A 23696-nucleotide genomic window follows, 5' to 3' on the forward strand; every position below is an offset into this window, starting at 1 on the left:
GCGGAATGTCGGGCTGCTCCACCGAGTCGAGAGCTTCGCAGTTTCGGGCAGCGTCCTCTCTTCTCACACTGTTTGTGACACTTAAAGTCCCCTGTCGGCTCCTGGGAGAGTGGAAATCTTTGTGAATGAGTGTAATCAGCGCCATCGAAGCAGGACTCTGTTTGTAAATTGCCCTACTTACTGTCCCTTATGGTAAGTTCCAGTCACTAAAACTCCACAACATTCAACGTTGCTTTTGTGATTAATTATTTTGACAAGTAAATCACAGGCATGTAGTGCAAGGTTGTCAGGCAAAAATTTGGACAATTACATAGAAAATGTAAGTTCTATACCACAGCGGTCGTGTAGCGCCTTTCACAAGGGTCTACTACTTACCTGTTGTGTTATAGCACCTTTAAAATGTAGTTTACCCCAAACCACTCCAGTAGTGCTCAATGTATCTTTACTTCTTAAATGTTAATGTTTTACTGTTTAATAACTTATGTACCACAGTTTATTTTTTTCCTTTGCACTCAGTGAGCGAAGCCACTGGGTAATCAACTAGTGTTTATATATTTAGGATTTTGTGCTTACATGCAATATACAATACAACATGCAGTATATCATACTGAAATACGACATACATATTTACTTATGCAAACATACATATTAGTTTATGTGTTTATGCAGTATTACATTTTTAAAAATATTAAGTACACATAATGCAATATACTATACACCTGTACACAGATATATGCACGTTAAATTGTATGTATATGTAATATTTTTTGGTTTTGTAAAATATAACCAAATACTGTATAAACAAACAGTTATATATATATTCTATACACATAGACATATGTACATGTTTATATCTGTGTACAGTATATGTTGTATTTTTAGCTTAGAAATATGAACATTTTAGTCTGTGTGTATATGCAATATTGCATTTATATAAAATATACAGTACAGTACACTCTTTGCAATATGCCATACACATGAACATAGACATTGGCATATTGCAGTATGGGTACAAATGCAGCACTGAATATAAACCACACATACTAAATAGAGCACGTGCATTACAGCACTGTATATGGTTTATGTCTATTAATGATTATAGATAAGCATAACAGATGGCTGGCTCAAGGTGTGCGTGTGCGTGTGTGTGTGTGTGTGCGTGTGCGTGTGCGTGTGCGTGTGCGTGTGCGTGTGCGTGTGTGTGTGTGTGTGTGTGTGTGTGTGTGTGTGTGTGCTCCAGCCTGTTATGACGGGTTGCCTCAGAGGTCTGGCTGACAGATGCACCTTGCAGTGTCACTTATTTCTGTGTTTTAGTGCCCATAGCAACAAGGAAATTTTAAATTACAAATAATGGAAAACCGTAAAAAATAAAGTTTAATTCTTCCTGACACATGCTTCAGTGTTTCAAACTTCTATACACTTAGTCTACTGGGAGTGTAAAACGAAATGCCATGTTGTTGGAGCCGAGACCCTGCTATTTTTGCCAATTAGATACAAAAAGCTTCTCTTCATCTCAGTTATAAAATAAAAAATCCAGTAAGCTTATTAAAAATGTCCTGTGAGAGATGTAATTAAAAACAAAATAGTATAAACCAAGTGAGCACTGCTAGGTGTAAAAATACAAGCAAAATGACGAGCAAGCCTAAAAATAATCTAGTCAATAACAGACTCAGCGCTTAATGCTGAGGCCCCATTGACCCAGCACTCTACTCTGGGCTTGAAGCCTGTATGGAGTCTCCAGTAATGTCGACTGAAGATTCTTAGAGTGAGTATACCATAGGAGTGTGTGTAAGTGAAGGGGCTCCATGATGGGCTGGCCACAACAGGGATGACTGGGGTTACTCACAACCCTGAGGAACAGGTTGGAAGGCATTATCTTCTTTATTCCGGCAGAGTTAAAGTGTCCACAAATACTTATATTTTCTAAATGTATTTAGCTGTTTATTATAAAATGCAAAGCAAAGGATCCTGGCACTCTAAGTAACCGTAAAAGTTCTGCTGGATCAACATTAGTGTACTCTGCCACTGTGAGAATAAACAAGCCCAAGTACCCACTGCTGCCCAGATACGTCTGGCTAAATGGGTTAAGCTAAGAAAGCCGCTACTGAATTGTTTTTAAATGTTGGCCCTCTAGTCATTGCTGGATGAAATGCATGTGTCTCATCCACCATCTACGCTCCCTCTCTCTTAATGTTTCTGCTCTCATGTGTCAAGGATTTAGTGTTTTTCTAATGATTGGATTCCATAATTATAGTAACTCCTTACTGGGATTGCACCATGCACACTGTTTCTTTGTATTTCCTGGTTTATTTCCTGGTTTACCTTTGTTTCATGAATAGATGCTGTGGACACCAGGGAGCACCCCAGGTCCCCAAACACCCAACACAAGCAGGCACAGATACAAGTTAAAAGACCAAAGCATCTTTATTGTGGGAAACTCTTTAAAGCAGGCATTTCCCACCACCACAGTCACAACTGCGATAAAGCACTAAACACAGTATAGAACAATACAGCAACTCTTTGTCTTTCTTTCTCTCTGTCTTTCACTGTCTCCTCCACTCCTCCACGCTAGCATTGTCCACCTTCCTCCCAGCTCTGGCTCGTCCATGTCAGGCAGGTAGCTCCTTTTATCTAATCCTCGGGAGTGCTTCCAATGATTTGATGCTTCAGCTCCGAAGCACTTCTGGGTGAGTTTGAAGCCCTACAGAGTAGGGACTCCCAAATCCTACAGCTCCCCCTGGTGGCCCCCATGGGACCCAACAACGCTGTCCCCTGGGACTACAATACCCGGCACCCATGTGGGATTCCGAGCCTAAGCTTGCTGCCATCTAGTGCTCCGGGGGAGATAATGCCCTGTGCTCGCTATCTCCCCTGGTTCTTCCATCCCGAGGGCATCCAGGCTGGGTAAGGATGTGGGCCGTCCCTCACAATGTTCAATCTCATATTAATAAACTAGATGGGTTAATGGGTAACTGAATCATTGCTATGGCATAAAAGAAGGGAAGAACTACCAGGTTTGGCATTGTTCCATCTATTGAGCTTCTGTTCATGATGAAACTTTAGTAATATGAGGTCCTTGTGGTGTTGACCCTCATATTATGCCCAATCCACATCCCCGTCCCCCCAGTGACATTCCTGAAGGTCCATGAAGTTTATATTTTAAACTGCATTACCAATAATGTAACTATAAATGTCATAAACAGACACAGCTTTTTTTGAATAATGGGTGATGTTTCTGCTGGCCCCCCATCACACCACACCCACCATGTCATTTCCATTGAATTAATGATGTGGAATGTAAGTAGGCCCAAACCTAAACAATATGCCAAATTCATTACCATCGGGTGAACCGTGACGTGACGTGATATCGTGACTTTGGTTTTGCTTCACTTGTTTCTCAATGGAAGTTTTGAAAGGCTTTAAAGTGTAGATTTTACATGGAGTGACCAGCAATATGCATGTAAAAATTCATGAAGATTAACAGTTGTTTTGGAGCGATGCCTTTAATGGCCTCCCCAGTTACGTTTCTGAAATATCCTGTAGCTGGAGTTTTAAGTTGGTTCAACTTTTTTATACAAAAAAAAAAAAAACTTTATTATACATGAAAAATGACCATAAGATCGAGTCAGTAATTTCAGAATGATGTGCAGTTTTTGAGTTCCCCCTCCCATTACAACCACCTCCCTGATGTAATTTTTTTAATTGCGTATATTCTAAGTTAGACCAAGGAAAACTTATAAGCAAAACGTTGTAAAAATCCGTTTAGCTCTTTTTGGGTAATTGGCAAACAAACAGACAAGTTGGAGGAATAAAATGTGCTTCTTAGTGTGCAAAATGGATAAACAACATAAAGAAAGTAGAAAAATTAAAAAGACAGGCAGAGGGCATTGTGATTTCATTCATATAGGATAGCTGTGCTAAGACGGATTGGCGTTTAGGTAATCAATTTAGGCATCAGTGTTAACGTTTACCTTGCACCATCTGTTGAAATGTATTTTGTAATTCATATAGTAATAAAATGCATTGCAACAGATGGTGGATCAAAAACATTTGTAGTAATAAAATACATTACTACAAATGTGTGTGATACACCATCTGTTGGAATGACAAATTCAATACATATGTCTCTTGTATACCATTTGATATGGGACTTGTAAAAGCAGTGGTAATGTTTGTGATGTGCCATCTGTTGGAATGACAATTTCAATACATATATCTCTGTTGTATACCATTTGATATGGGACTTGTAAAAGCAGTGTTAAAGTTTGTGATGTGCCATCTGTTGGAATGACAATTTCAATACATATGTCTCTGTTGTATGCCATTTGATATGGGACTTGTGAAAGCAGTGTTAATGCTTGTGATGTGCCATCTGTTGGAATGACAATTTCAATGCATATGCAGTGCAGGATTTACGTATAAGCTACACAAGCTATAGCTTAGGGCCCCCGCCTTCTTGGGGGCCCCCAAAACAAATTGTCCGAGTGAGCAATTGTCATATATACTTAAATATACTACAGCATTATTTGTCCCAATCAGGCCCGGCCTTAGGCATAGGCGAAGTAGGCGACCGCCTAGGGCCCCGGTGTCCGGGGGGCCCCGGATCGACTCCTTGGTCTAATTTTCACGCATTTCACAGAGCTTCCAGGGGGGCTCCACCCCCCTCATGGGGCCCCTGGATCCCCCTTTCGCCTAGGGCCCCATAATACCTAAGACCGGGCCTGTGCATATGTGTCTGTTGTATAAAATTTGATATGGGACTTGTAAAAGCAGTGTTAATGCTTGTGATGTGCCATCTGTTAGAATGACAATTTCAATACATATGTCTCTGTTGTAAATCATTTGATATGGGATTTGTAAAAGCAGTGTTAATGCTTGCGATGTACCATCTGTTGGAATGACAAATTCAATGCATTTTTTCTGTTGTATACTATTTGATATGGAATTCATTAAAGCAGTGTTAATGTTTGTGATGTGCCATCTGTTGGAATGACAATTTCAATACATATGTCTCTGTTGTATACCATTTGATATGGAACTTGTGAAAGCAGTGTTAATATTTGTGATGTGCCATCTATTGGAATGACAAATGCAATGCATTTTATTACTAATAATGTTTGTGATACGCCCTCATTTGGAATGGCAGAGGCATAGCAACTGGATGGACACACAGACAGACATACATATGCTTATCCTTTTTTTAAGTTGGATTACTTGATACTTGTCCATAAAGATGAACATTTAAGTCACTGCTACTCAGAATACCTGCTTTTTGTACTCTAGTAAAAATATTGATTGTCATTTTTTAATGGTGGCATCCACTTAATCTGTAGAAAAGCCACTATGAGCACGGGCACATCTGGGGCGCACCAAAAGCCAATGGTGTCGATCTTTTTCCTTTTAGCCACACCACCTACAAATGACTCTAAAGTGAAGTGCAGTTGACACCTTTCCTGCTTTCATAACAAGGCACATGCTGGCCTACTAACCAACCAGGGGAAGACAAAGTACAGTGTGATGGCCCGTGGTACAGGAACCCATCAGGAGCCAGTGGCAGTGAAGCACTACACCTTGGAGAAGGTGCAGATGTTCAAGTAACTACACTGTCTAAACACTGAGGATAATGGGACAATGCCTGGAGGACCTGACAAGGATAAGCACAGACAAACCGCGTCTACATCAGCATGCAGCATCTCACTTACTGTCATGAAAGACCAAGAAGACTGTATACAGGATGGATAATTGGCCTGTCATCACATATGGCTGCGAGACCTGGTTGATGACAGCCAGTGACAAAAAGATGCTGAACATATGGGGGCATAAGTTATGGGCCTTTGCGGGAAAGCAGAGTGTGCAGGATCGGGACAAATGCTGAGCTCTACAATCTGTATAATGAGCCTGCCATCCTGGTGGAGGTGAAGAAGGCGAGGCTCTGCTGGATGTTGGAAGAGTGAGCGGCGAGTAAGGTGAAGAAGCTAGAATGGTGGCACCCTCCTGCAGGCCGAAATGAAAGGCGATCTTCACCGCCTCAGGATTGGGGACGTTGGTGAGAAACTATTGACCAGGCTAAGGTTCTGTATGGGCCAGAGCACCAGTGATGGTGATGGTGGTGGCTGGTTTTATAAGATAGCTTTCTGAATGATTTTCCATTTGCTTTACACTTAGAAAATGCATTTGAAGCTTTTTATGCCTACAAAAGGGATACGCAATTTCATTTTGGTAAGGCCACAGCGGCTGCAGGTTTATAACCAACGTCTCTCTCAGGCTTTTTATTGAATGCGTTTAACTTCCTTTTAACCTTTCTTTGCATTTCAAAACATCTCTTGTCTGTAAAGTTTATTCTTTTTTTAGAAAGCATTTGCCTAGTGTTCTACTTTTGGCAACATTTTGACTATATGCCTATATTAAGTCTCCTCAATGCACAGCTGATTCTGTATGGAAAAACTCAGGGAGCAGCCAAGTGTTCAGCTCTTAATGGAGAACTGCTGGTGCAAATGATAATGTGAGTGCAGTCCATAGAAAGAGTGCATTGTCATCCGTAGCTGAATCCATTTAACCCAATAATTCATTTGAAATTGTGTCGCAGTTTGTTCTACTCATCTTAGTTAACAGGGAACCACAAAAAAATGGGGGCTGAGAACATTGGGCGCCTCTCAGCTCATTCTGCTCATGTTTCAGGATGGAGCCACACATTTGTCACTAAACTGAAGAAATCCAGGGATTGTGCAAAGATCTGGGAAAAACATGGAGAGGGTCATCTCACTGCTCTCTTTTTAGACAATCGGGCTGCAGCAAAATAATAAGCGAAAGGAACGTAAAAGTTCAAATAGAAAGTTGAGTCAACTTTCCAGATATGGCTGGGCTTAAAATGTCCACTTGGTGTACTTCAGCTTTTTTTTTTGCTGGACTTCCATAAGAGGTCATGTAAAGCTTTAAATGGCCGAGGCCCTGCTTACTTTTCAGAACTTATCAATGCATACATGGAGGAGTGCACATTATAATCTCAACATGCTTTTCTATTAGGGACTCCAAGCAATAATAAAACAACAGTGGGAGGTCAGCTTTTAGCGAGAGGGCATTAAAGCCGTGGAACGATCTGCCTGCTTGTGTAAGAGATGCCCTGTGGGCCTGAGTATTTAAAACCAGGCTGAAGACTCACTATGTGAGTCCTGCATACACTGATTAGAGTTGCTGATTAGCCATTCTGTTATATTTTTGGAGAAATTACTTACAAACAGAAATACAAGCATTATAATAATTATGAACTGTTACTGACCCCAATGTCTTCTCTTTCTTTTCTCGGTATCCTGCTGTGGTACTGTGTGCCAACCTGTTACTAGTGTCCATGGAAAACACACTGGGAGCCCTGGAGTCCAAAGATGAAAGGATTCAGTCCTCTTATTAGGTGGAAAGTTGCCCACTGCCTCCAGAGCTGACTGTTATAACTGATTGTGGACGCCCAGAGGTTTATTTTACCTAATGGATTCATTTTCCTCCCCACCAAGACTCTTCCTAGATTTGGCTGTCTGATCAGCCTGAGAAGGGCCTTGGTCACAAAGAATTCAAAAGTCAGTCTAACACAATGGGAGAACCTAATGGAAGGATGACCACCTCAGCAGTGTTCCACTAATCAGGAGGTTAAGGTAGAGTGGCTACTAGGAAACAACTCTTGACAGGTAAAAGCACATTGAGAGCATGGAGAGAAACATCTGATGGTCTGATGAGGCAAAAATTGAAGATTTTGGGCAGAACTCTAAATATAATGTCTACCGAAGACCAGTCACTACTCATCACCTTCCTAATAGATAGATAGATAGATAGATAGATAGATAGATAGATAGATAGATAGATAGATAGATAGATAGATAGATAGATAGATAGATAGATAGATAGATAGATAGATAGATAGATAGATAGATAGATAGATAGATAGATAGATAGATAGATAGATAGATACTTTATTAATCCCAAGGGGAAATTCACATATTCCAGCAGCAGCATACTGATAAAGAAAATATTAAATTAAAGAGTGATAACAATGCATGAAGGTATACAGACAGACAATACTACCCTATGGTGAAGCATGGTCATGTCGGCATCACACTATGGAAATACTACTCACTTAAATGGACAAGGAGACTGATCAGAATTGAGTGGAGGATGAATGCAGCCAAATACAGAGTGGTTCTTGAAGAAAACCTACTCCAGAGTCCATGCCACCTCAGACTGGGGCGACGGTTCACCTTTCAGCACGACAGTGACCTGAAGTGTATGACCATGATGATGCTGGAGTGGCTCATTTAGTGGCCCAGCTAAAACTCAGAGGAGAACATCTGCAGAGAGACCTGAACATGGCAGTTTACAGATACTTTCCATCCAGACTAATGGAGCTCAAGAGTATCTGCACTGTTCAAAATGGCTGTTAACTTACAGTATGAAAATATTAAATAGCCAAGGTAAATATCTGTAAAATGTAATAAAGCACTGTTTCAGTAACACAGAAGCACTGAAATGAAATATACAGACCAATACAACACTTTTTATGTTGCTAACCTATAAAATATATATTCTTTAACTGAGATTTAAAGGAGATAATGTCATCAGAAAGGAAATTGAATTATACCTTCCATTTTACTGCACCCAGCTACTGTATTTAAAGAAAAGTTGTTGTTTCTTGACTGTGTGCGGTTTGCTCCAATACACTGTCACATGGTGACCAAGAATATAAGTTTAAACAGTTACCTTGCATTGCATTTGCTTTAGGTAGCTGCTTCTTCAATATCACTTTTAATTACTATCCATCCAAGGTAAAATACGTTTGTGTGGCTGCTGTGTAGAGTATCAGGCAATTTTTCAGAACTTATTTTCTGTTGAGGTGTCACAGTGGTGCAGTGGTGGCACTGCTGCCTCACAGTAAGGCTCACTTCCCGGGTCCTCCCTGCGTGGAGTTTGCATGTTCTCCTCGTATCTGCGTGGGTTTCCTCCGGGCGCTCCGGTTTCCTCCCACAGTCCAAAGACATGCAGGTTATGTGGACTGGCGATTCTAAATTGTCCCTAGTGTATGCGCTGGATGTGTGTGTGTGTGTGTGTGTGTCCTGTGGTGGGTTGGCGCCCTGCCCGGGATTGGTTCCTGCCTTGCTCCCTGTGTTGGTTGGGAATGGCTCCAGCAGACCCCCGTGACCCTGTGTCAGATTCAGCAGGTTGGAAAATGGATGGATGGGTGGATTTTCTGGTGTTTTTTCTTGGCACCACTTTCCAAATTTGAATGCAGTTATGATATTTACATAAGGAAACTCCCCCTTTTTTACCATATTGTTCTTAGTGAACCGAATACCTTTGCACAGTGCAGAAAAAAACATAATCAGATTTAACTAAAATATTTTTTTCCCAAGTGTTGAAGGTTTTTTGAGGTTATGGAAGATAATTTACGGTGGGTTGTTTTCGATAAACTGGCAAACCTGTAGGACACCATACACCTAAAAAGCAATCTTTTCTTCTCCACAAGACAACATGCTATAACGCCATGAAACATTAATGTTTTCAATGTATAGAATTGAATGGTATAAGAGGTTTGCTACTGATTGTTGTTATTTAACTGATTTTAAAGGTGCACTGGCTTGTGGGTCTGACAGCATTTGCTGATGGTTTAATGATTAGCGCATTTCTATATGTATATAAAATCCAACGTTTGTCTGTCTGTATGTCTATCCACTTTTCACAAGAGAACTACTTAATGGATTTAGATCAAGCTTTTTTCTAGAATTTGCTTGAACATTCCGGTTGATTTTCCAACTTCTCTCATTTTCACTCTAAGAATCATAGTTTGCTTGCAGGAGTGATATATTTGCAGTAGACAGAGCTTGACATCAGGAGTAGGGAGCCTGACAAGGCCCTCCTCAATGTCCTGTTTTACTTCTATGCAGGTGAAGAATATTATAAAGCATGCGTCCCTTATGGTTATGGTATGGTTTCTTATCTTATGCTTAAATGTTCACTGCTACTGTAATATGCTGTAAAGAAGAAACAGTCATTTACTGTATAATATACCCTTTCAAGAAGTTATACCGTAGGTCTAAAAATATTTTATGGTAAAATTCTGTCAACCACAGTTGCCAGTTTTTTTTAATGTAAATTGAACTTTTATTTATTTATTTATTTTTTTACAGTGTGAATAATCTTTATATCACAACATATATATCACAATATTAACAACTAGTAAGGGTGCACTGCACACACTTGACTTGAGCATTCCTAGTTTCCATCCTCTTTCTCTGTACGTTTAGCATTCGTTTGCTCAGAGGTTGATGCGCCTTTTGCTTCCTGAGCAGCTCTTCTTTTCACCACCCTCTTCTTTCCTTTACATCTTTTCACGTTAAAACTGATTAAGTCAGTGTTTGTGTTGCAGTTACTTAGTACGTTTTCCATCATTTTTCACTTAAGTCTTCAGTCTGCCCCAAGAATGATTAAAGATATGAAGAGATAGGGGAAGTGATGGCGAATGTGGAAGGGATGAGAACGGCGCCCGTATGCATGTACCGCACAGCCGTCTTGCTGGTTGATTCTACAATAAAATAAAATAAAAAGAGGAATAACCTTGGACGTCAATCATCAACCTGAAAGCGGATCGTAGACGCCACTTAGTATATGTCTACCAAATTTCAACCATTCAAACGGGTTGCGAGTTACAGGTGATTTTAAATCCTGTACAGACCAACGGATAACCACGGTAGCGTATTATATAAGAAGATACTTATAGATATATGGAACATATTTACCTAATTGATTTAGTTTTTTCATTTTTATTTTTATAAAAAAATATTTAGACATGTATCATCTAAACAACATAGAAAGAAAGAAAGAAAGAAAGAAAGAAAGAAAGAAAGAAAGAAAGAAAGAAAGAAAGAAAGAAAGAAAGAAAGAAAGAAAGAAAGAAAGTTCCTCTTGTGGCACCTTCAAAACGAGAAAACTGAGTAAACCGAAAGCTCGAAGTGCTGGCTAACATGCCATCATGTGTGCCTTAGTGAAGGAGACCCTAAACCATGTCTGTGCTCCATGCCCACGGAGCGGCTAGTGAGAGCGATACAGCTGGAAGGCGATAATCTTAGCGAAGGAGCAAGTGGGCTGCGCCGCTGGAAAGCCCATTCAGGAGTCCATTCGGCAGCTCCTAATTGACTTGGGCTCCTCTCAGTCACGCTTTTTCGGAGGCACCCAGGAGCAGTAAACGTGCACTTTTAATTCAGCCCTGACAGCCATATTAAAAGGGATCAAAGGATTAGCCCTCGAATGTGAACGCAGGTGAAACATCTGTTTTGCGAGCTCCTAAATAAATCATTGCAATGCACAGCTGCTTTAAAATAGAGCTTCCAAGAAAGGAACGACCTAATGCTTTTCTGTTACTATGACTACTCGCATCGGCAGAAAGTTATTGTTATTTGTGAGGTTTAATGTTTCTTGTATGCAGTTTTATTAAACCGGTTTTAAAAATAAATAAGGATAATGGGAACGCTGCTGAGTACCGCATGGTGCGCTTAGTGCTGTAAAGTCTGGCTTTCATGTCTCCACATTTCTGCTATTAGATATAGCCATGCGGACATCGAGCATTATCTGGATTCTACAACCAACACAATTTAAGGTGCCGCCCGCACCTTACCGTGATTAGCCGTCCCATTCTCTGTGTCCTGTGCAACGGTTAGTTACGGTGCTGCAGGCATACGTTAAACCCTCATAAATCATCAACTGAGTAATAACTTGGGCAATGCATCAGCCCACCACAGCATTGAAAATCCAATTCAAACCTCATACATGAGCAAAGAGAACATAATAATAATAATTAATTAATTAATTACATGTATAAGAATCAGAGTTGGGTTCCATAGCTATTAGGTCCATCCATGCATCTATATTTCTAACTCACTTTATCACTGGAGCCTAAAGAAATCATTGGATGCAACAGCTGGACATGGTGCCAACCCATAACTGTGAGCTCACTATGGTGACCACTCTGTCGTCACTGCTCACAGACAGATACAGTAGATAGATAGATGTGAAAGGCACTATATAAAAATAATGATAATAATAATAACAGATAGATAGATAGATAGATAGATAGATAGATAGATAGATAGATAGATAGATAGATAGATAGATAGATAGATAGATAGATGTGAAAGGCATTATATAATAATAATAATAATAATAATAATAGATAGATAGATAGATAGATAGATAGATAGATAGATAGATAGATAGATAGATAGATAGATAGATAGATATGAAAGGCACTATATAATAGATAGATAGATAGATAGATAGATAGATAGATAGATAGATAGATAGATAGATAGATAGATAGATAGATAGATAGATAGATAGATAGATAGATAGATAGATAGATAGATAGATAGATAGATAGATAGATAGATAGATCAAATTTATTCAGTTTTTCACAAATGCATTTAATCTGATTCAGAATTCTCTGGAGGATGGATGGGCACAATGTCTGGCAGGATGGTGTGCCTGTTCATCTCACACACCCACACTGGAATTCTCACATGGTGTCAGCTAAGAGTTGTCAATGAACTTTACATGCAGGGGGAATCCAAGTTCTTTAATGGCACTTTACTGAGTTGTATGGTTCCTCTTTGTTTGATAGAGAACCATTTAATTCTGGGAAGGGTTCTTTGCATATGAAATCGGTCCTTTGTGCTTTGAAAAAGTCCCGTAATGAGTACAAGGAAAGAAATTTTTAATGCATGGTGTTGCATTAGTGATGTGGAGGCCAGCAGGTGGCGCTTTCCCTGTGGCGTGACTGTTGAACCCAATGGCCCAGTGCAGTGGTGGGGACACTGGGCTGTAAAAATGGCACCGTCCTTCAGTTGAGACATAAAACTGAGGTTCAGACTCGCTGTGGTCATAACAGATTTCTGGGACATTCTTTGTAAAGGGTAGGGTATTTGTTCTGGCTAAATTGCCCACCACAGCCTGGTCATCCTGATCCCCTGATCATCTCCAGTCTCTAACTGGCTAACTCTCTCTCTCCCCTTCACCACCTAACAGCTAATGTTTGGTTAGCTTACTGGTGCAAAAAAGCTGCTGTAACATCATTCAGGTGGATGCTACACTTCGTGGTGGTTGAATGTCCCCCCACTCCCTATGTAAAGCACTTTGAGTAGTGAGAAAAGCACTATATAAATGTGAAGAATTATTATTATTATTATTATTATTATTATTATTATTATTATTATTATTATTATTATTAATAGTAGTACCAGTAATAGACTATAACCGGGCAGAATTATAACAGGCCATGAAAACCTGATCTTAGCTCGTGTTACTGTATGCAAAGAAAATAAAAAAACGTATAAAATCAGGAATCCATTGCTATTTCACAAATTTCTCTCTTAATAAATAAAGTATTCTCCTGTAAATGTTAGGTGGATGGTTCTTTTTGGAACAAAAAATGTTTCCCTTATGTCATCACTCCGAAGAAACACGTTTGCACCTTTACGTTCAGGAGTGTGGGGAGAAAGTGCAAACTCCCCACTGACCACAACAGGGATTTTGAATATTTCGATAGAGGATGCTGCGTCCGTAAACTGGCAGAGGTAACCACTAAATCTGATTGCTGCCAAAATAAATAATATTGTACATGGCTGTGCACTATTTACTAGGCAATGCCAGCAAAAAAAAAAAAAAAAAACTGGTAATGAAACATCATATTGAACAAATAATTAGACAACTAAAGATGGGAATCGTTCACTGATTATGAAGCTGGAAGACCGCCAAGCATGCTAAGCATTTTAAAGCTTACTCCCTTGACAGTTGCTACCCCAAAACTACAATTCAACAACAATTCAAGAAAGGTTTTCAAAATAAGAGTATTAAATAAGAAAACATCTTGTTGAAAAAGCCAGCTGTATCAACTTAATGAGCATACACTTTTATAAATTTATAATATAAACTGCTCAAAAAAATTAAAGGAACACTTTGAAAATACCTCAGATCTCAATAGGAAAAAAAATCCTGCTGGCTTTGGACTGATATGGTAATGTGTTAGGAACGACAGTATGCCACATCGTTTGATGGAAATGAAAATTATCAACCTACAGAGGGCTGAATTCAAAGACACCCCGAAAATCAAAGTAATAAAATGACATGGCCGGAGAGTCCATTTTGTTGAAATTTCATTGCAGCAACTCCAAATCGTACTCAGTAGTTTGTATGCCCCCCACCCACGTGCTTGTATGCATGCCTGACAACATTGGGGCATGCTCCTAATGAGACGATGGATGGTGTCCTGGGGGATCTCCTCCCTTGATCTGGACCAGGGTATCACTGAGCTCCTGGACAGTCTGAGGTGCAACCTGGCAGCGTCAGATGGACTGAAACATAATGTCCACGAGGTGTTCTACTGGATTGAGGTCAGCCGAGCATGGGGGCCAGTCAGTGGTATCCATTCATCCTCCAGGAACTGCCACATGAGGCTGAGAATTGTTGTGCACCAGGAAGAACCCAGGACCCACTGCACCAGCACACGGTCTGACAATGGGTCCAAGTATTTCATCCCGATACCTAATGGCAGTCAAGGTGCCATTGTTTAGCCTGTAGAGGTCTGTTCGTCCCTCCATGGATATGCCTCCCCAGACCATCACTGACCCACCATCAAACCGGTTATGCTGAACGATGTTACAGGCAGCATAACATTCTCCACGGCTTCTCCAGACCCTTTCACGTCTGTCACATGTGCTCAGGGTGAACCTGCTCTCATCTGTGAAAAGCACAGGACTCCAGTGGTGGACCTGCTAATTCTGGTATTCTATGGAAAATGGCAATCGAGCTCCCCGGTGCTTGGCAGTGAGCACAGGGCCCATTAGAGGACGTCAGGCCAATCTCATAATAATAATAATAATAATTCATTACATTTATATAGCGCTTTTCTCGGTACTCAAAGCGCTATCTACACAGGGAGGAACCGGGACGCGAACCCACAATCTTCCACAGTCTCCTCATGAAGTCTGTTTGTGATTGTTTGGTCAGAGACATTCACACCAGTGATCTGCCTGCTGGAGGTCATTTTGTGGGGCTGTGGCAGGGCTCATTCTGTTCCTCCTTGCCCAAAGGAGCAGGTACCAGTCCTTCTGATGGGTTAAGGACCTTCTACGGCCCTGTCCAGCTCTCTTAGAATAACTGCATGTCTCCTGGAATCTCTTCCATGTCCTTGAGAATGTGCTGGGAGACACAGCAAACCTTCTGGCAATGGCACGTATTGAAGTGCTTACCATTCTGGAGAAGTTGGACTACCTGTGGAACCTCTGTAGGGTCCAGGTATCGCCTCATGCTACCAGTAATGACACTGACCGTAGCCAAATGCAAAACTAGTGAAAAAACAGATGAGGAGGGAAAAATGTCAGTGGCCTCCCTCCACCTCCTAAACCATACCTGTTTTGAGGGTTGTCTCATTGATGTCCCTCTAGTGCACCTGATTAATAGACCCCTCTGCTACTTAACTGACCAGATCAATAGCCCACAAGTTTCACTGACTTGATGCTATACTCTGATTAAAAAGTGTTCCTTTAATTTTTTGGAGCAGTATAGTTTCATTGTGTGTTTTCATGAGCCGTAAGGTATTTGTAGCGTGAGGCGGGAGTATGCGCGTATGCGTGTGTGTGTGCGCGCGCGTGTGTCCCTCCAGCATTGACAGCTGCTGAATGCTTAGCACTGTGTGAACATGTGCATGTGTGTATGTGCCAGCAGCAAGTGATCAGCAGGAGCAAATCAGCGTTAGGATGTGGTGAGCGGTGCAGTTCCTGGAACAGGGTAGATGTGCCCAATTAGGGGTGCGTTAATAAGAACTCAATGTTGCACTGTGAAAGCTTGAGCCATTGGCTTTTCCAGTGACCCAGTAATGGAGCTTTCAGGCTTCCATAATGCAATTTCTTTTATAGCACTTATTAGAGAAGAAAGTGCATCGCTGAGAGTCAAACAGTATCCTCTTTTTGTTTAATTTATTCCGCTACTGTGATTGATTGTGGGTAACCAGTGGGAACAAAATGCTTTTTCAGAATTAATGAGAGATTTCTTGAGCCAGGGCAGAACACGAAGACTAATAAAATTATAACTCTTTAGAAGGGTGTTAATAATGTAACCATGCAGATGATACACAGTGTCCATTGGTGCGCCCTCCAGGATATAATCCTGCTTGTAGTTGCTGGGATCAGCTGCTTTGTGGAATGATCTGACCTAATGAAGTTGCTGTGTTTATTAACCTTTACATTTCCAACCATGCTGTATTACTCCCGCTTAAGCAAGTCATAGCCTATCTCAGGAATGATGACCTTCAGAATAAAGACATGGTCTAGATGAATGCCTACATATCCAAATGCAGTCACAAATACAATGGATACATGAAGTATTCAGACCCTTCACTTTCTGCACTTTTTACTACCAGGCATTAGTCTACACTCAACACACCATAATGAAGAAGTGAAAATATATTTTCAGAAAGTTTTGCAAATTTATTAAAAATCAGAAACACAAGTCTCTCCTTCATCAAAGTATCCAAACCCTTTGATGTGGCACTGCAGATTGTGCTCAAGTGCATCCTGTTTGCTTTGATTCTTCTTGAGATGTGTCTACAACTTGATTGAAGTCCACTTGCGGCAAACTGAACTGATTGAACATCATTTAGAAAGGCACACACCTCTGTATATAAGGTCCCACAATTCACGTTGTGTGTTAGGACAAAAATCAAGCCATGAAGTCCAAGGAGCTCTCTGTGGTGAGGCATAGATCAAGGCAAGCATACAAACCCCTGTCTAAAGCTGTGAGTGTCAGCACAGTAACCTGAGTAATGGTGAAAAGGAGGAACCACCAGGACTCTTCCAAGAGTCGGCTGTCTGGCCAAATTTTGCAACTGAGAATGAGTGGCCTTGGTCAGGGAGATGACTAGATCCCATTGGTCACACTAACACAGCTTCAGAAGTTCTCCACTGAGATGGGAGAACTTGTTGGAAGGGCAGCACTGCACCAATCAGGTCTTTATGGTAGAATGGCTAGACAAAAGCCACTCTTGAGTAACAAACATATCGAAAGCCCACTGGTATGATGAGATAAAAATTACACTCTGGTCAAAACTCCAAGCATATGCACTGCTCATTGTCTGCCAAATACCATCCCTAGGGAGAAGCATGGTGGTGGCTCCTTCATGCTGTGGTTGTTGCTTCTCAGTGCCACGGTCAAGGACATTGGTTAGAACTGAGGGAAAGATAAATGAAGCTAAATGCAGAGAGGTCCGTGAAGTATACCTGTTCCGGAGTGCGCATGACCTCAGACTGCAGTGACAGTTCACCTTTTAAGATGATAAAGTCTGAAAGCATACAGCCAAGGAAATGCTGGAGTGGCTTCAGGACAAGTCTCTGACTCTGACTGTCACTGAGTGGACCAGCCAAAGCCCAAACTTCATTCCCATAAAACAGCTAGGGAGAGACCTGAAGATGGCATGTAACCATACAATCTAATGGAGCTTGGGGGAATCTGCCAGGAAGAATGGCAATTAACGCCCACCTTTGGTGGCTGTGAAGTTTTTAATTTGCCATACTGGAAGGGGCAGAGCCTCGTCGAGGAAATGGATGGTGGGTCACTTGCCATTCGGCCGGCGAGCATCCGAGCTGTGGATAGGAAATGAGAAGAAGTTATTGCCCTTTCTACTCTAGGTGGAATTCCTTACAATTTTAGAGCCTTGAAGACGTCCCCTAAGTATACCTATGTGACATTATCTATCTATTATATAGTGCCTTTCACATCTATCTTTTATATAGTGCCTTTCACATCTATCTATCTATCTATCTATCTATCTATCTATCTGTCTGTCTGTCTGTCTGTCTGTCTGTCTGTCTGTCTGTCTGTCTGTCTGTCTGTCTGTCTATCTATCTATCTATCTATCTATCTATCTATCTATCTATGTCTGTCTGTCTCTATAATTATAACCATCAGCTAACCTGTTACTGATTCACCAATGGGTGCAATTTTGATTATTCACTCAGTGGAAAGAATTAGTGATTATTGATTTGAAGCTGCCACACCAAAGTTCAAATTAATAATATCATGATTTAATTTAAATTTCTTCCACAGTCATATGAGCACTGGGGGTCACAAGTTATCTCTGCCTTAAGTAAAAGTCTTTCTGCACAGTGTAAACTCAAGAAATATTGGTGATTCAAAGCCACGGCATGCTTCTAAAGAGACACATAAGCCAGGAGTTCATGGGCAATTAGAGAATTGATTAGATAATGGATTAATCAGAATGCCAATCCCATCCCCGAAGCTCTGGACGATGTCCCGCCAGATAGTCAGACACAAAGCGTTTAATTTCATGCTCTGCATGCTCTCCTTTTCTTTCTCACCTTAATTCAATAGATGTATGAAGGAACAATTACTCCAGACTTCCCGAAACAATGCCCTGCAGGTTCCTCAGGCTTCTCATATGGAGCACATTTAGCATGTCTTTAGAAGCAGATTTGCCGTAAAGGTCACTAAGTTGCTCCCAGTTCCCGGGACCTGTTGGGTAAGTAATAGGATATGCGGAGGTCATGTTGGCCCTGTGTAGCAAACACCCAACAGCCTGGTCAATAACCAATTATTATTACAGCTTCACAGCTGACTAACTTTAAATTGAGTGCCCGCAGCTTTTTGTCTGGGTGTCAGCGAGGGAGGAGGGAATAGAACATGCATGAGAGACAGAGACACAGAGAGAGAAAGAGACATAGGGAAAGAGCAAAATCTAAATAGTACAGAGGACGGTTGCTTAGATTTGTTTTTACTGTTTTTGTGGTATCGTAGCAGGTTACACTGCAGCCTCATGAATCGAGAGTCTTGAATTTAAATTCAGTGCTTGGATTTTTGTCTCTGTGAACTTTGCACTTTCTCCATCTAAAATGAATCTATTTTCCTCATCCCCTCAGAGAACTTTAAATGAGCAGGTGTTTGCTACTCTACTGTAAGCACCTAATAGATCAAGTCCTGTTGAGATGATCATACTTCTGACAGGTTCTCCCATCTCAGCAGAGGACTTCTGAAGCTCTGCTAGAGTGACCATTAGGTTCTTAGTCACCTCCCTGACCAACCCCATGTTGGGTATTTACAGTAGTTTGGACAGACAGCTGTCTCTAGGAAGAGTCCTGGTGGCTCCAAATCTTCTTCCATTTCACAATTCTTGAGGCCACTCTCATCCCAGAATCACTCAAAGCTTGGTTTTATACCCTTGCTCTGATCTATGACACTCCACAATTTGACTATGGAGGTTGTGGCCAGTAGGGGGCGTAACAGCTATCTCAAACACAATCTCACCAACACAGTCCCAGGTTCAAAACACATATTTTTTAATTAACACACTAACTTTTACATGCTTCTTCTCCTTCAGCACATCAATGCAATACGATACAATATGTTCCCATCTCTCTTCTCTCTTTCCTCCACTCCTCCCAGGTGAGTGTTGTTCAGCTTCTCGATCTGAGTGAGGCAGAGCTGCTCCTCTTATGCATGACCTGAAAGTACTTCCTGTTTCAAGGCATTGTCCATTGGAAGTCCTTCCAAGACAGGCAAAAGTCCCTGCGGCACCCATGGAACCCATCAGTGCCAACCCCCGGGACTATAGTTTGGTTATTATGTACTGTATATACTCAAAGTTGGGTATTGAAACCTAAAAAATCAATCATAAAATCAGACCCTGACTTAAACGACCGTTCAAAAATGAAACATTCAAATTTTTTTTTTACATCTTCTTGCTTCCTCCAATCTCGCATCAGTTTCTCAGACGCATCGAATTTTGTTGCAGCAGCACAGTTACCAATTTCTTTCGCTACTTCAACAACTTTTAATTTAAAACCAGCTTCATATTTTCTTCTGATCGAACGCTCCATTGTAGATAAGGGTTGCTCTTACGATAAAGGTGTATGAGGGTGTGAGATACAACAAACACAAATCAGAGCAAACGTTGCATCGGAATAGTTTGGGTATTACCGTGTGGTCACGTAGGCACAACACATAGTACAAAAAGGCAGTGTGCTCCGTGGTTACTCTCTCAGCTGGGCGTTAGCATATCATAATCTCTTGGACCAATAGCGTGAGTCTTCCACATTCAACTTATACGACCGACATTATAATATACCAGAAATTATACGGTAAATTCAAGTCCCGACTTATCCGCGGGATAACTTAAATGCGAGTATATATACGGTACATCTGCCTCATGAGGGCGGCACGGTGCCTCAGTGGGTAGCACTGCTGCCTCGCAGTTGGGAAACCTGGGGACCCGGGTTCGCTTCCCTGGTCCTCCCTGCGTGGAGTTTGCATGTTCTCCCCGTGTCTGCGTGGGTTTCCTCCGGGCGCTCCGGTTTCCGTCCAAAGACATGCAGGTTAGGTGGATTGGCGATTCTAAATTGGCCCTAGTGTGTGCTTGGTGTGTGGGTGTGTTTGTGTGTGTCCTGCCGTGGGTTGGCACCCTGCCTGGGATTGGTTCCTGCCTTGTGCCCTGTGTTGGCTGGGATTGGCTCCAGCAGACCCCCGTGACCCTGTGTTCGGATTCAGCGGGTTGGAAAATGGATGGATGGATGGATCTGCCTCATGAAGTAAATCATTGCATTTCTTATGAACATCCAGCATGAGAGCAGATTATGCTAATTCAGTCTTTTCTTACGTATTTTAAATGATACTGAAGAATACTCCACCCTTCTTTCTTTCTTTCTTTCTTTCTTTCTTTCTTTCTTTCTTTCTTTCTTTCTTTCTTTCTTTCTTTCTTTCTTTCTTTCTTTCTTTCTTTCTTTCTTTCTTTCTTTCTTTCTTTCTTTCTTTCTTTCTTTCTTTTTCACCATAGTCATATATGCAATGGCATTTATAAGATGTATAAAGATGTACTGTATAAAGAAACAAACGGAGGCCTGAAATGACAGTGAGAATCGCTTCATTCATCAAATTCAAGGCCCCAGACAGGCCTACAAGCCGAAGCATTTGTTGAAACAAACTGTTAACAGGGGATTTTCTAATGCCTCTAACAATACTTTGAGGCGTACTAATTTGAGTTTTGATACCCATCACGCTTCACTCGTCTGCCAGCGAGGCGGCCCAGCTCTCTTCAAAGTGTCGGCTCGTAATGACTGATATAAGGCATACGGGACATTTCATTCGCTATGTATGCTTTCTTTTATCAGATGTTTGAAATACAGAAATTTCTGTTTGTTCCAGAGTTAATCTTTCTAATTGCTGTTTTAGCATTTTTGCGAATGCTTAAGCTGCCACTTTTGACAGGATGGAGACACTGAGAAGATTTTCATGAAAGGATTACCATCTTTCAGCTTGCTGAGTCCATTAAGTCTGTGCGTCCACCATTAGAGCGCCACTTCACCGGAAGGCCATCGTATTTAAAGACGCTAATGAGAGCTGTTCACCTGCGGTTCGTAATTGCAATCTCGAAGCGACATTAATCCAGATAACAGAACATGTTTATATAATATTTTGGGGCTGGGGTGTTGCAGATCTTGTCACTCTTGTTCCCCCTCCAGCTTTTGAAAGCGATTTTAAAGCCGTGCTGAGTTATGACTCCCGTTAATAGGAAACAGAGATTACCCACCTCTCAGGCACTTTATGATGTTTTCCTTCAAAATTCACTCAGACTCATAACTCACTAAGAGAAGCTGAAAATGAGGCCCCGAACTCACAGTGTGAGATATGCGGGGCTCTAATGTGCTAATATCACAGCAGACTGCTCATTTGGAAAGGTGGGATCTATAAAAATAGTCTTCATTTGATTAACTGGATAAAATGGAACCAAAGCCAGTTGTGAGCCTCGGGTGGTACACACTACAACTCATACATTCATCACGTCTGAGTTTTCAGACAATACAAAATAACAGATGAAACAGGCATTCTACTTTCTTCCTTAGTATCTCAAGACAAAGAACAAGCCTTAGCAATTTGACTTATTTGGTGTAATGCCAATACACTTCACTTTCACAATACAATACCATGCAGTTTATTTTTCTATAGCCCAAAATCACACAAAGAGTGCTGCAATGGGCTTTAACAGACCCTACCTTTTGACAGCCACCCAGCCTTGACTTTCTAAGAAGACAAGAAAAAAAATGGAAGAAACCTTGAGAAAGGCAGTTCAAAGAGAGACCCCTTTCCATGTAGGTTGGGCATGCAGTGGGTATCAAAAAAAGGGGGTAAATACAGTACAATACACAGAACAGAACACAAGTAATCCTCAATACTATACAATAGTAATAATACAAAGCAGAATTCAATAGTAGATGACATTACATAATATGATTTGAATTTGTTCAGAGCCCTGGAGACCTCAGCCATCAAGCTGCCTCACCCCTATTGGCCATTCTACAGCTGAGTCAGCTCTGGGCCAGATAATCCGATGAAAGGACCCCTCAAACCGAAGATTCCTGTGATCCTCCATCAAAGATGACTTTATCTTAGGCAGGCAAAACAACTTGGCAGGTGGGCAGTGGGCATCAAGTGCCACATTTGAGTATTGAGAAGAGAAACAGAATAGGTGAGGGTTAGTAACAAATTATAACTATCATGTTACTTATGTTTTAGTGCTAATGTCTAACAACAGAGATGCAGTCTGTACAGTTAATCAGCAGCTTTAGTCAGGAAGGGGCATTATAGTAGCAGGTGGACCATTCCACAGTTTAGGGACCCTGTAACTAAAAGCACTTCACTTTCTTTCCTATTGAAGGTCACACTGGTGACAGGCCGGTCTGCATAGATCAGATCCATCCTTTCCTTAGCATTACCTGTACTTTCCAGCTCCAGAGATATAAACCATCCAGCATGTCCTGAGTCCCCCACAAAGGGCCACATACACTAGGAAGCACCTACGGGACAATCCTAAGGAGATGCCCAGGCTACCTCATCTGTCTCCTCTCAACCCAGAGGAGCAATGGCTCTGCTCCAAGGTTCTTAACCTACAAAGGAGAATGAGCCAAGTGAACCTCATTTCAGTCACCTGTACTTGCAATCTCATTCTTTCTGTTACTATCTGTTCTGCCCAGACCAGGAGATGAAATGTAGTCAAATGCAAAAAAAAAACAAGTCAAAACTGAGAAGATGAAACCTTTTGCACCAAAGCCTAATAGCTAATAAGAAACCAAAGTCAGGGAAAAAATGAAAGTTTAGAATTTAGAAACTCATTTGAGTTTTTATTAATCAATCAAATTTATTTATAAAGCACATTTAAAAACAACAGGAGTTGCTGCACAAAGAAGCATGTAAGGCTACTATAAAACAAACCAGTTTAATAAAACAGTAAAAACTGAATATCTATCCTCCCCCTCCCGACAACCTCACTCACCATAAAAAGCGGAGAAAATAAAGTGGGTTTTTAACCGAGTCGTAAAAACCTCAGTAGAAGGAGAAGATCTGATTTGAAGCAGCAGATTGTTCCAAAGTCTTGGAGCAATAACTGAAAAAGCCCTGTCACCCTTAAACTTTAGCCATCATCTAGAAACTACAAGGAGTAATTGAGAAGATGACCTCAAAACTCTCGTTCCCGAGAGGGGATGAAGGAGATTGCAGATATATTTAGGGGCGACACCACGCAAGGCCTTATAAACAAACAATAAAACTTTGAAGTCAATCCGAAATCTCACTGGCAACCAATGTAGGGAGGCCAATACGGGTGAGAT

Source organism: Erpetoichthys calabaricus, chromosome 9 (genome assembly GCF_900747795.2).
Source record: "Erpetoichthys calabaricus chromosome 9, fErpCal1.3, whole genome shotgun sequence".
Lineage (NCBI taxonomy): Eukaryota > Metazoa > Chordata > Cladistia > Polypteriformes > Polypteridae > Erpetoichthys > Erpetoichthys calabaricus.